Source organism: Gorilla gorilla, chromosome 6 (assembly GCF_029281585.2).
Source record: "Gorilla gorilla gorilla isolate KB3781 chromosome 6, NHGRI_mGorGor1-v2.1_pri, whole genome shotgun sequence".
NCBI classification, from domain to species: Eukaryota; Metazoa; Chordata; class Mammalia; order Primates; family Hominidae; genus Gorilla; species Gorilla gorilla.
Window position 1 is genome coordinate 144,165,247 of NC_073230.2, and position 14,433 is coordinate 144,179,679.

General features: G+C 39.1%; 1 protein-coding gene across 5 annotated transcripts in view; it reads left to right on the forward strand.

Moving 5' to 3' along the window:
- The window catches only part of AGBL3 (AGBL carboxypeptidase 3), a 149,057-nt gene that overhangs the window by 75,291 nt on the left and 59,333 nt on the right, over positions 1-14,433 (forward strand). The gene's annotated exons all lie outside the window — the stretch shown is intronic.

Consider the following 14,433-nt stretch of genomic DNA (forward strand, 5'->3'; position numbering starts at 1 on the left):
TTGTTTTCTATTTCTCTGAAAAATCCCATTGGAATTTTGATAGAGATTGTATTGAATCTGTAGATCACTTTGGGTAGTATGGACAATTTGACAATATTAATTCTTCTGATCCATGAGCACAAGATATCTTTCCGTTTCTTCATAGAAGACATTCCATGTCTTCTTCTATTTCTTTTATCAATGTTTTATAATTGTCAGTATACAGGTCTTTCACTTCCTTGGTTAAATTTATTCCTACATATTTTTTGTAGATATTATAAATGGAATTATGTTATTGATTTCTTTTTTGTTTTTTAGATAGCTTGTTATTAATTATACTTTGTATAGAATCACTACTGATTTTGTATGTTGATTTTTTATCCTTCAACTTTACTGAATTTTTAAATTCTGTTCTTTGATGGGAGTTTTCTATATATAAGATCATGTTGTCTGCAAACAAGGACAATTTAACTTCTTCCTTTTACTCTTGTCTAATTGCTCTGGCTAGGACTTCAGTACTGTGTTGAATAGAAGTGGTAAAAGTGGGCATCATTGTCTTGTTCCTGATCTTAGAGGAAAAGCTTTCAAGTTTTCACCATGGGGTATGATGTTAGCTTTGGGTTTGTCATAGATGGCCTTTATTGTATTGAGGTACATGCATTTTATACCTTATTTTTGGAGCATTTTTATCATGAAAGGATGTTGAATTCTATCAAATGCTTTCTTCTGCATATATTGAGATGATCATAGGGTTTTTGTCCTTCATTCTGCTAATATGATGTATCACATTTATCAATTTGCATATGTTGAACCATCCCTGTATTCCTGGGATGAATCTCACTTGATCATGATGAATAATCTTTTATTGTGCTGCTAGATTTGGTTTGTTAGTATTTTGTTGAAGATTTTTGCATCTATGCTTATCAGGGTTATTGGTCTGTTATCTTTTTCTTGTAGTTTACTTGTCTGGCTTTGGTATCAGAGAAATGCTGGCCTCATTAAATGAATTTGGAAATATTCCCTCTTCTTCAATTTTTTGTAAGAGTTTAAGAAGGATTCATATTAGTTCCTCTTTAAATGTTTAGTAGAATTCAGCAGTCAAACCATCAGGTCCTCGGCTTTTCTTTGATGGGAAACTTTTTATTTCTAATTTAATCTCTTTACTCATTATTCATCTATTCAGATGTTCTGCTTCTTCATGATTCAGTCTTGGTAGGTTATACGTAGCAAGGAATTTATTTGTTTCTTCTAGGTTATCTAATTTGTTGGCATATAATTGTTTATAATGGTAGTCTTTTATGATCCTATTTCTGTGGTGTCGGTTATAATGTCTCATCTTTCTTTTCTGACTTTATCTGAGTCTTCTCTCTCTCTCTTCTTAGTCTAGCTATAGATTTGTCCGTTTTGTTTCTTTTTTTAAAAACAAAAAACCATTTCATTGGTCTTTCCTATTGTTTTTCTAGTCCCTATTTATTTTTGCTCTGATATTATTTTCTTCTTTCTGCTAACTCCATGCTTAGTTTGTTCTTCTTTTCCTAGTTCCTTGAAGTGTAACACTAGGTTGTGTATTTCAGAACTTGTTTTTCCTTTTTTTTCAGCCCCAGCTCAAAAGATCTTCTTTTCTGATGTAGGTGTTTATTGATATGAACTTCCCTCTTAGAACTGCTTTTGCTGCATCTGATAAGTTTTGATATGTTGTATTTCCATTTTTGTTTGTCTCAAGATATTTTTAAATTTCTGTTTTAATTTCTTTACTGACCCATTGGCTGTTCAGGAGTGTATTATTTAATTTCCATGTTCTTGTGAATGTGTCACTATTTTTCTGTTATATTTTCCTAATTACCTACTATCCAGTCACAAAAGCAATGACTATGACATAGTTTAGGTTTTGTTAGGACAGCATCTTACTTCTGCATATCAATTTCTGTAGTTTTCAGATTTTAATGCATAACACCCTCAGACTATCAATGGCTTACAATAGCAAACATGTATTTTCTTGTTCATGAATCTGAAGGTCAGCAGTGGCTCTACTGAACTAATCAGAAATCAGCCAAACTTAGCTCCTAATTGTGGGTTGTGTTCAGGTTTATTTCACCTTTCTTTCTTCACCCAGACCAGCAGCCAGCTAGGGCATATTTTGCTCATGGCCAATCACAAGAGTTCAAGAGGGCAAGACAAACCATGCAAATCTATTTAAAGCCTCTGATTAACATTCCACTGGCCAAATTAAGACATATGTCCAAGTTCAACATCAATGGGGTGGGGAAGGATAATTATATAATAGTGAACATTTTGGAACAATCCAGGGGTATCTTTTCCCAGGCCAGGAGTACTAAAAGTGCAGTGGCCCTGAGGAAGGAGCATGTCTGTCATTTTCTAGGACGACCAAGGAAGCTAATGTGGCTAGAGAAGAATGAACAAGGAGAACAATGGTAAAACATGAAATCAGACAGCCTTTGAAGGTTGCAGGAGCAGGTCATGTAAAGCCTGGTAGGCTTCGGACTTCAGTTTTTGCTCTGAGTTTGGAGATCTTTGATCAGAGGAATGACATGATCTGCCTCAAGTGGTTAGTAGGGTCACCTTGGCTGTTAAGAGTACAATGATGACCCATAAGGGAGACCAATTAGGGGGCTCTTATAATAACCCAGGCAAGATAAAAGTGGTGGCTGCACCAAGGTGATACTAGTATAGGGAATGAGAAGTGATTAGATTTTAGATATATTTTCAAGATAGTGTTAAGAGAATTTGCTGATGACATGTTTATAAGATTGAAAAATAGACAGGAAAGAAGGTGGTCTCCAGAATTTGGGACCTGAGCATCTGGAGATTAGAGTTTCCATTCCATGAGGACAATGGTAAAACAGTTAACTTAATTTTGTTCTCTAGCTACTAAACCATATTTTGAAGATGTATTAGGACTCTCTCCATTGCAAGAGGCAAAAAATCCTTCCAAAATGGCTTAGTCAAAAGGGAAATTTGTTGGATTGCTAAATAAAAAGTCTAGGGACAAGGCTGGCTTTTGTCATGGCTTAAATCAGGGGCTCAAATGATGTCATTAAGATCCTGGAGGGTTTTTTCTCCTGCTTTCATCTCATTTCTGCCTTTTCTTGGTTGGTTCCATTCTCAGACAGACTTTCTTCTCTTGGTGTTAAAATGACTATAGAAATCCAGCCTCACATCCTCACTATACTAAGTCTGGTTGAGACATCCTCCTATATAGTAGTTCTCTCAAAAATGCAGATATTGACATTTTTAACAAAGAGGTGAAAGATCTGTTCAGTGAAAACTGTAAAATGTTGATGAAATTGAAGACACAAATAAATGGAAAGTATTTTGTGTTCATGAATCAGAAGAATTAATATTGTCAAAATGTCTATACTACCCAAAGCTCTCTACAAATTCAATGTGATACCTATTTCAATGACATTTTTCACAGAAATAGAACAAACAGTACGAAAATTTGTATAGAACCACAGAAGAGCCTGAATAGCTAAAGCAAACTTGAGCAAGAACAACAAAGCTGGAGGCATCACACTTCCTGATTTTAAAATATGTTACAAAGCTACAATAACCAAAAGTATATGATACTGGCATATGAACAGACACACAGCACAATGGAGCAAAATAGAAAGCCCAGAAGTAAAACCATGCATATACAGTCAGCTGATCTTTGACAAGGGTGCTAAGAATACACAATGAAGAAAGGATAGTCTCTTGAAAAAATAGTGTTGGTGGCTGAGTGTGGTGGCTCACACCTGTAACCCCAACACTTTCAGAGGCCAAGGCAGGAGAGTCACTTGAGCTTAGGAGTTCGAGACCAGCCTGGGCAACAGAGTGAGACCCCACCTCTACAAAAAATAAGAAAATTATCCGGGCATGGTGGCTCACGCCTATAGTCCCAGCTTCTCAGGAGGCTGAGGTGGGAGGATCAATGAGCCTGGGAGGTCAAGGCTGCAGTAAGTCATGATTGGGCCACTGCACTCGAGCCTGAGCAACAGAATGAGACCCTGTATCAAAGAAACAAAAATGGTGTTGGGAAACTGGATATATACATAAAACAGAATGAAATTGGACCTTTATACTACACACAAAAAGTCAACTGAAGATGGGCTAAACACTTAAACGTAAGACCCGAAACCATAAAACTCCTAGAAGAAACATAGGGGAAAGCACCATGACATTGATCTTGACAATAATTTCATGGCTATAACACCAAAAGCATAGACAACAAAAACAAACTTAAACAAGTGGGACTATAACAAACTAAAAAGCTTCTGTACAACAAAGAAAATATTTAATAGCAGGAAAAGGCAACCTATGGAATAGAAGAAAATACTTGCAAATCATATATCTGAATGGGGGTAATCTCCAAAATTTTTAAGGAACTCCTACAACTTAATAGCAAAAGAACCCACTAAGCTGATTTTAAAATGGGCTAAGTACTTGAATAGACATTTCTCCAAGGAAGACATATAAATGGCCAACAATTATATGAAAAGTTGTTCAACATCACTAATCATCAGAGAAATTCAAATAAAAACCACAGTGAGATATCATCTCACACCTGCTTGGTCAAAAAATTAAAAAAATTGTGTTTGCAAGGATGTGGAGAAAATGAAGCCTTTATACATTGTCAGTGAGAATGTAAATTGGTACAGCCATTATGGAAAACAATATGGAGTTTCCTCAAAAAAATTTAAAAGTGAATTACCATATGATACAGTAATCACCCTTCTGGTATTTATCCAAAAGAATGGAAATCCAGATGCTAAAGAGATATTAGCACTCCCATGTTTATTGCAGTACTATTCACAATAGCCAAGATGCAGAAACAAGTGTCTATCAATGGATGAATGGATAAAAAAGATGAGGGGGGATTTTAGAGCGAAGATGGCTGAACAGGAACAGCTCCAGTCTACAGCTCCCAGTGTGAGCGACGCAGAAGACAGGTGATTTCAGCATTTCCAACTGAGGTACCGGGTTCATCTCACTGGGGATGTCAGACAGTGGGTGCAGGACAGTGGGTGCAGCGCACCAAGCATGAGCCGAAGCAGGGCGAGGCATTGCCTCACCCAAGAAGTGCAAGGGGTCAGGGAATTCCCTTTCCTAGTCAAAGAAAGGGGTGACAGATGGCACCTAGAAAATCGGGTCACTCCCACCCTAATACTGCGCTCTTCCAACGGTCTTAGCAAACAGCACACCAGGAGATTATATCCCGCGCATGGCTCAGAGGGTCCTACACCCATGGAGCCTTGCTCATTGCTAGCACAGCAGTCTGAGATCAAACTGCAAGGCGACAGCAAGGCTGGGGGACGGGCGCCCACCATTGCTGAGGCTTGAGTAGGTAAACAAAGCGGCCAGGAAGCTCAAACTGGGTTGAGCCCACCGCAGCTCAAGGAGGCCTGCCTACCTCTGTAGATTCCACCTCTGGGGGCAGGGCATAGCCAAACGAAAGGCAGCAGAAACCTCTGCAGACTTAAATGTCCCTGACTGACAGCTTTGAAGAGAGTAGTGGTTCTCACAGCACGCAACTGGAGATCTGAGAACGGGCAGACTGCCTCCTCAAGTGGGTCCCTGACCCCCGACTAGGCTAATTGGGAGGCACCCCCCAGTAGGGGCAGACTGACACCTCACACGGCCGGGTACTCCTCTGAGACAAAACTTCCAGAGGAACAATCAGGCAGCAGCATTTGCTGTTCACCAATATCCGCTGTTCTGCAGCCTCCGCTGCTGATACCCAGGCAAATAGGGTCTGGAGTGGACCTCCAGCAAACTCCAATAATCCTGCAGCTGAGGGTCCTGACTGTTAGAAGGAAAACTAACAAACAGAAAGGACATCCACACCAGAACCCCATCTGTTCATCACCATCATCAAAGACCAAAGGCAGATAAAACCACAAAGATGGGGAAAAAACAGAGCAGAAAAACTGGAAACTCTAAAAATGAGAGTGCCTCTCCTCCTCCAAAGGAACGCAGCTCCTCACCAGCAACGGAACAAAGCTGGATGGAGAATGACTGACAAGTTGAGAGAAGAAGGCTTCAGACAATCAAACTACTCCAAGCTAAAGGAGGAAGTTCGAACCCATGGCAAAGAAGTTAAAAACCTTGAAAAAAAATTAGACGAATGGCTAACTAGAATAACCAATGCAGAGAAGTCCTTAAAGGACCTGATGGAGCTGAAAACCATGGCACAAGAACTACGTGATGAATGCACAAGCCTCAGTAGCTGATTCGATCAACTGGAAGAAAGGGTATCAGTGATGGAAGATCAAATGAATGAAATGAAGTGAGAAGAGAAGTTTAGAGAAAAAAGAATAAAAAGAAACCAACAAACCTCCAAGAAATATGGGACTATGTGAAAAGACCAAATCTGCGTCTGCTTGGTGTACCTGAAAGTGACGGGGAGAATGGAACCAAGTTGGAAAACACTCTGCAGGATATTATCCAGGAGAACTTCCCCACTGTAGAAAGGCAGGCCAACATTCAAATTCAGGAAATACAGAGAACACCACAAAGATACTCCTCGAGAAGAGCATCTCCAAGACACATAATTGTTAGATTCACCAAAGTTGAAATGAAGGAAAAAATGTTAAGGGCAGCCAGAGAGAAAGGTCGGGTTACCCACAAAGGGAAGCCCATCAGACTAACAGTTGATCTCTCGGCAGAAGCTCTACAAGCCAGAAGAGAGTGGGGGCCAATATTCAACATCCTTAAAAAAAGAATTTTCAACCCAGAATTTCATATCCGGCCAAACTAAACTTCATAAGTGCAGGAGAAATAAAATACCTTACAGACAAGCAAATGTTGAGAGATTTTTGTCACCAGCAGGCCTGCCCTAAAAGAGCTCCTGAAGGAAGCACTAAACATGGAAAGGAACAACCAGTACCAGCCACTGCAAAAACATGCCAAATTGTAAAGACCATCGATGCTAGGAAGAAACTGCATCAACTAACGAGAAAAATAACCAGCTAACATCATGACAGGATCAAATTCACACATAACAATATTAACCTTAAATGTAAATGGGCTAAATGCTCCAATTAAAAGACACAGACTGGCAAATTGGATAAAGGGTCAAGACCCATCAGTGTGCCGTATTCAGGAAACCCATCTCATGTGGAGACACAAATAGGCTCAAAATAAAGGGATGGAGGAAGATCTATCAAGCAAATGAAAACAAAAAAAGGCAGGGGTTGCAATCCTAGTCTCTGATAAAACAGACTTTAAACCAACAAAGATCAAAGGCGACAAAGAAGGCCATTACATAATGGCAAAGGGATCAATTCAACAAGAAGAGCTAACTATCCTAAATATATATGCACCCAATACAGGAGCACCCAGATTCATAAAGCAAGTCCTTAGAGACCTACAGAGACTTAGACTCCCACACAATAATAATGGGAGACTTTAACACCCCACTGTCAACATTAGACAGATCAACAAGACGGAAAGTTAACAAGGATATCCAGGAACTGAACTCAGCTCTGCACCAAGCGGATGTAATAGACATCTACAGAACTCTCCACCCCAAATCAACAGAATATACATTCTTCTCAGCACCACATCACACTTATTCCAAAATTGACCACATAGTTGGAAGTAAAGCACTCCTCAGCAAATGTAAAAGAACAGAAATGATAACAAACTGTCTCTCAGACCACAGTGCAATCAAACTAGAACTCAGGATTAAGAAACTCATTCAGAACTGCTCAACTGCATGGAAACTGAGCAACCTGCTCCTGAATGACTACTAGGTACATAACGAAATGAAGGCAGAAATAAAGATGTTCTTTGAAACCAACGAGAACAAAGACACAACATACCAGAATCTCTGGGACACATTCAAAGCAGTGTGTAGAGGGAAATTTATAGCACTAAATGCCAACAAGAGAAAACAGGAAAGATCTAAAATTGACACCCTAACATCACAATTAAAAGAACTAGAGAAGCAAGAGCAAACACATTCAAAAGCTAGCAGAAGGCAAGAAATAACTAAGATCAGAGCAGAACTGAAGGAAATAGAGACACAAAAAACCCTTCAAAAAATCAATGAATCCAGGAGCTGGTTTTTTGAAAACATCAACAAAATTGATAGACCGCTAGCAAGACTAACAAGAAAAGAGAGAAGAATCAAATAGACGCAATAAAAAATGACAAAGGGGATATCACCACCGATCCCACAGAAATACAAACTACCATCAGAGAATACTATAAACACCTCTATGCAAATAAACTAGAAAATCTAGAAGAAATGGATAAATTCCTTGACACATACACCCTCCCAAGACTAAACCAGGAAGAAGTTGAATCTGAATAGACCAATAACAGGCTCTGAAATGGAGGCAATAATTAATAGCTTACCAACCAGAAAAAGTCCAGGACCAGATGGATACACAGCCAAATTCTACCAGATGTACAAGGAGAAGCTGGTACCATTCCTTCTGAAACTATTCCAATCAATAGAAAAAGAGGGAATCCTCCCTAACTCATTTTATGAGGCCAGCATCATCCTGATACCAAAGCTTGGCAGAGGTACCACAAAAAAAGAGAATTTTAGACCAATATCCTTGATGAACATTGATGCAAAAATCCTGAATAAAATACTGGCAAACTGAATCCAGCAGCACATCAAAAAGCTTATCTGCCATAATCAAGTGGGCTTCATCCCTGGGATGCAAGGCTGGTTCAACATACACAAATCAATAAACGTAATCCAGCATATAAACAGAACCAACGACAAAAACCATATGATTATCTCAATAGATGCAGAAAAGGCCTTTGACAAAATTCGACAACGCTTCATGCTAAAAACTCTCAATAAATTAGGTATTGATGGGACGTATCTCAAAATAATAAGAGCTATCTATGACAAACCCACAGCCAATATCATACTGAATGGGCAAAAACTGGAAGCATTCCCTTTGAAAACTGGCACAAGACAGGGATGCCCTCTGTCACCACTCCTATTCAACATAGTGTTGGAAGTTCTGGCCAGGGCAATCAGGCAGGAGAAAGAAATAAAGGGTATTCAATTAGGAAAAGAGGAAGTCAAATTGTCCCATGCAGATGACATGATTGTATATCTAGAAAACCCCATCGTCTCAGCCCAAAATCTCCTTAAGCTGATAGGCAACTTCAGCAAAGTCTCAGGATACAAAATCAATGTGAAAAATTCACAAGCATTCTTATACAGCGATAACAGACAAACAGAGATCTAAATCATCAGTGAACTCCCATTCACAACTGCTTCAAAGAGAATAAAATACCTAGGAATCCAACTTACAAGGGACGTGAAGGACCTCTTTAAGGAGAACTACAAACCACTGCTCAATGAAATAAAAGAGGATACAAACAAATGGAAGAACATTCCATGCTCATGGGTAGGAAGAATCAATATCGTGAAAATGGTAAATTTTCACCATTTTCATCGTGAAAATGGCAGAAATTACCATACTGCCCAAGGTAATTTGTAGATTCAATGCCATCCCCATCAAGTTACCAATGACTTTCTTCACAGAATTGGAAAAAACTACTTTAAAGTTCATATGGAACCAAAAAAGAGCCCGCATTGCCAAGTCAATCCTAAGCCAAAAGAACAAAGCTGGAGGCATCCCACTACCTGACTTCAAACTATACTACAAGGCTACATTAACCAAAACAGCATGGTACTGGTACCAAAACAGAGATATAGACCAATGGAACAGAACAGAGCCCTCAGAAATAATGCCGCATAACTACAACTATCTGGTCTTTGACAAACCTGACAAAAACAAGAAATGGGGAAAGGATTCCCTATTTTTAAATGGTGCTGGGAAAACTGGCTAGTCATATGTAGAAAGCTGAAACTGGATCCCTTCCTTACACCTTATATAAAAATTAATTCAAGATGGATTAAAGACTTAAATGTTAGACCTAAAACCATAAAAACCCTAGAAGAAAACCTAGGCAATACCATTCAGGACGTAGGCATGGGCAAGGACTTCATGTCTAAAACACCAAAAGCAATGGCAACAAAAGCCAAAATTGACAAATGAGATCTAATTAAACTAAAGAGCTTCTGCACAGCAAAAGAAACTACCATCAGAGTGAACAGGAAACCTATAGAATGGGAGAAAATTTTTGCAATCTAGTCATCTGACAAAGGGCTAATATCCAAAATCTACAATGAACTCAAACAAATTTACAAGAAAAAAACAAACAACCTCATCAAAAAGTGGGCGAAGGATATGAACAGACACTTCTCAAAAGAAGACATTTATGTAGCCAAAAGACACATGAAAAAAATGCTCATCATCACTGGCCATCAGAGAAATGCAAATCAAAACCGCAATGAGATACCATCTCACACCAGTTAGAATGGCAATCATTAAAAAGTCAGGAAACAACAGGTGCTAGAGAGGATGTGGAGAAATAGGAACACTTTTACATTGTTGGTGGGAGTATAAACTAGTTCAACCATTGTGGAAGTCAGTGTGGCAATTCCTCAGGGATCTAGAACTAGAAATACCATTTGACCCAGCAATCCCATTACTGGGTATATACCCAGAGGATTATAAAACATGCTGCTATAAAGACACATGCGCATGTATGTTTATTGCAGCACTATTCACAATAGCAAAGTCTTGGAACCAACCCAAATGTCCAACAATGATAGACTGGATTGAGAAAATGTGGCACATATACACCATAGAGTACTATGCAGCCATAAAAAATGATGAGTTCATGTCCTTTGTAGGGACATGGATGAAGCTGGAAACCATCATTCTCAGCAAACTATCACAAGGACAAAAAACCAAACACCGCATGTTCTCACTCATAGGTGGGAACTGAACAGTGAGAACACATGGACACAGGAAGGGGAACATCACACACCAGGGCCTGTTGTGGAGTGGGGGAGGGGGGAGGGATAGCATTAGGAGATATACCTAATGTTAAATGACAAGTTAATGGGTGCAGCACACCAACATGGCACATGTATACATATGTAGCAAACCTTCACGTTGTGCATATGTACCCTAAAACTTAAAGTATAATAAAAATAAAAAATAAATAAAAATAAAATTAAAAAACATTTCAAAACAAAAAAGATGAGGGGTGTGTGTATGTGTATGTGTGTGTACATACTGGAATATCATTTAGTCTTTGAACCTGGAGGACATTATGCCCCATAAAATAAGCCAAACACAGAAAGACAAATATTACATGATCTCACTTTTATGTGAAATCTAAAAAAGTTGACCTAATAGAGAATAGAAGGGTCATTACCAGGGGTTGGGGAGATGTTAGTCAAGGGTATAAACTTGCAGTTGTAGCCGGGCATGGTGGCTCATGCCTGTAATCCCAGCACTATGGGAGGCCGATGCAGGTGGATCACGAGGTCAGAAGTTCAAGACCAGCCTGGCCAACATAGTGAAACCCTGTCTCTACTAAAAATACAAAAAAAAATTAGCTGGGTGTGGTGGTGGGTGCCTGTAATCCCAGCTACATGGGAGGCTGAGGCAAGGAAAATCACTTGAACCTGGGAAGTGCAGGTTGCAGTGAGTTGAGACTGCGCCACTGCACTCCAGCCCACGTGATAGTGCAAGACTCCGTCTCAAAATAAATAAATAAATAAATAAATAAATAAACCTTGCAGTTGTAAGAGTGTAGCAGGAAGAGCCACAGACAAAACCCCTCAGACACCAAGTTAAAGAAGGAAGGGGTTTATTCAGCTGGGAGCATTGGCAAGACTCCTGTCTCAAGAGCCGAGCTCCCCGAGTGAGCAATTCCTGTCCCTTTTAAGGGCTCACATCTCTAAGGGGGTCTGCATGAGAGGGTCATAACCGATTGAGCAAGCAGGGGGTACGTGACTGGGGGCTACATACACCAGTAATTAGAAAGAAACTGAACAGGATAGGGATCTTCACAGTGCCTTTTTTATGCAAATAACCGATTAGGTCACGGGTCGATCTTTAACTACCAGGCCCAGGGTGCGGCGCCAGGCTGTTTGCTTGTGGATTTCATTTCTGCCTTTTAGTTTTTACTTCTTCTTTCTTTGGAGGCAGAAATTGGGCATAAGACAATATGAGGGGTGGTCTCCTCCCTTAAGATGAATACATTTTGAAGACCTAATGTACAATGTGGTGACTATAGTTAATAATATTGTATTGTATACTTGAAATTTGCTAAGAGAATGGGTCTTAAGTATTCTCATCACGAAAAGCAAAATAAGTGGTAACTATGTGAGGTGATACGTGTGTTAATTAGCTTGATTGTGGTAATAATTTCAAAATGTATACTTAAAACATCATGTACACCTTAAATATATACAATTTTTATTTGTCAGTTTAGACCTCAATAAAGCTAGAGGGAAAAAAGCAAAGATGATTCTTATCAGGCTGGTTTAGACATGTGTCAACCCATAAATCACTCACTGTGACTAACAGGATAGACTGTGCTGATTGGCATCAGCCTGGGTTATTTGACAAACCCTCATAGGATTCACCCAGACTTCAAGAACTGAAGAGTGGGTAGGATTAAATTCTCTAACAAAATTAAAGACAGTTGCCAGAAGAGGGAATGGGTTCTGGGGACATGAACAACAAATTTGGACAAAGTCCAAATTCAAAAAAATTTTAAACAATCACATAGCACAAGAACAAGTGTTTTACCTCCTCCCATATTCTCTCCTGTGCCATCACTTTCTCCCTTTCCCTCCATTTGCCAATCGCTCCCTCTCTCATCTCTCCACTCTCAATACTTTAAAGGATTATACTCAAATATTCTAGTGGGTTTATTAAAATACCATGCAAGTCTTTATTTCACAAACACCTTCTCTTCCCAAGTTATGTATATCAGGACACTCATGGATAAATATTCATACCCATGCCCACAATTCAGGCAGTTATACATACACACACACCCTCTGGAGTAAAAAATAACAGTAAAAAGAACAAGTTTGTACTCTGTGTGATCATTTTCAAAAACTAAATGAATCCCTACAATGGTCAGATATTGATTATGTGCCGTATTTTGAGTATAGGCATCTTTATCAAGATATTTTTCTAGCATTATAAAAATGTTAACTTTTAAAGAATAAACAGATGAAACATAATACCAATTAAATTCTAACTTTTAAAAATTAAACTTTTAATTTTGATTAACTTGCTGTTGTAAGAAATAATTCAGAGAGATGCCAGGGACCCTGTTTTCTGTTTCCCCTAATGGTAACATCTTACAAAATTACAGTGCCATGTTACAATAAGGCTATTTATATTCATGCAGTCAAAATGCTGACCATTTCCATGACCATAAGGATCCCTCATATTGCCCTCTTAAAGCCATACCCACTCCCTCCTGTCCTTACCTTGCAGTTATCCCCTGGCAACCACAAATCTGTTCTGCATTTCTGTAAATGTATCATTCACAAATGTTTTTTCACATCCCTGTGAAATCACACAATATGTAACGTGCCGGGATTGGCTTTTATCAGTTGGCATACTTCTTGGAATACTTATCCCCCACCCCCAAGTTGATGCATACATCCATAGTTTCTTCCTTTTTATTTCTGTGCAGTATTCCATGATATGGATTTACCACAGCCTATTTAACCATTCACCTGTTGAAGAACATGTGGGTTGTTTTCAGTTTGGGGCCATTATGAACATAACATTAGTGTACAGGTTTATGTGAAATGAGTCTTCATTTCCCTGAGATAAAAACCCAGGAGTTCAATTGGTAGGTGGTATGGTAGTTATGGTACATACATGTTTAATTCTTTAACTGACTGCCAAACTGTTTTCCAAAATGGATGTACAATTTTCCCTTCCCAAGAACAGTTTATGAGTAATCCATTTTCTGTGCATCCTCACCAAAATTTGGTATTGTCACTATTTTCTATTTTAGCCACTCTGACAAGTGCGTTATCTCATTGTGGTTTTAATTTGTATTTCCATAACAGTTAAACGATGTTGAATATCTTTGCACATGCTTATTTGCCTGGCCCCCTGCTTAGCCTTCACTGACACTACCTTGAAAAAGGGGTTGGGGCGCTCCCACTGGGCTTGTGCTGGCATGGGTGGGTGTGGGAGTCACAGTCATTTCTGTGGTGTTAGGCTGGAGTAGAACAGTTAACTATCTAAAAGGTTTTGGTCTCTTTAGGCTGTCCCTCTCCTGATCCTTGGGTTAGAAGGAACAGGCTTATGTAGGGATTTTTTTAAATTGCATTCATTGGCATTTCTGGGTTGCCGGCCTCTCCAGCTTTAAAGCGAGAATATATGAAGCAAAGAGAAAACCCAGTGAACTCATCATCATGCCACTCTTCTGGCCTTGAACTCTCTAGCTAGTCTGCTTCTCCTTTCCATCTTTTAGAGCTTCTTATGTAATACCCAGAATTTTTGGTTGTACTTAGTGGGAGGAATAAAGTACTTCTCATCTTCTTAGAAGTGGGAATCTCAAAACAATTTCAGGTCTGCA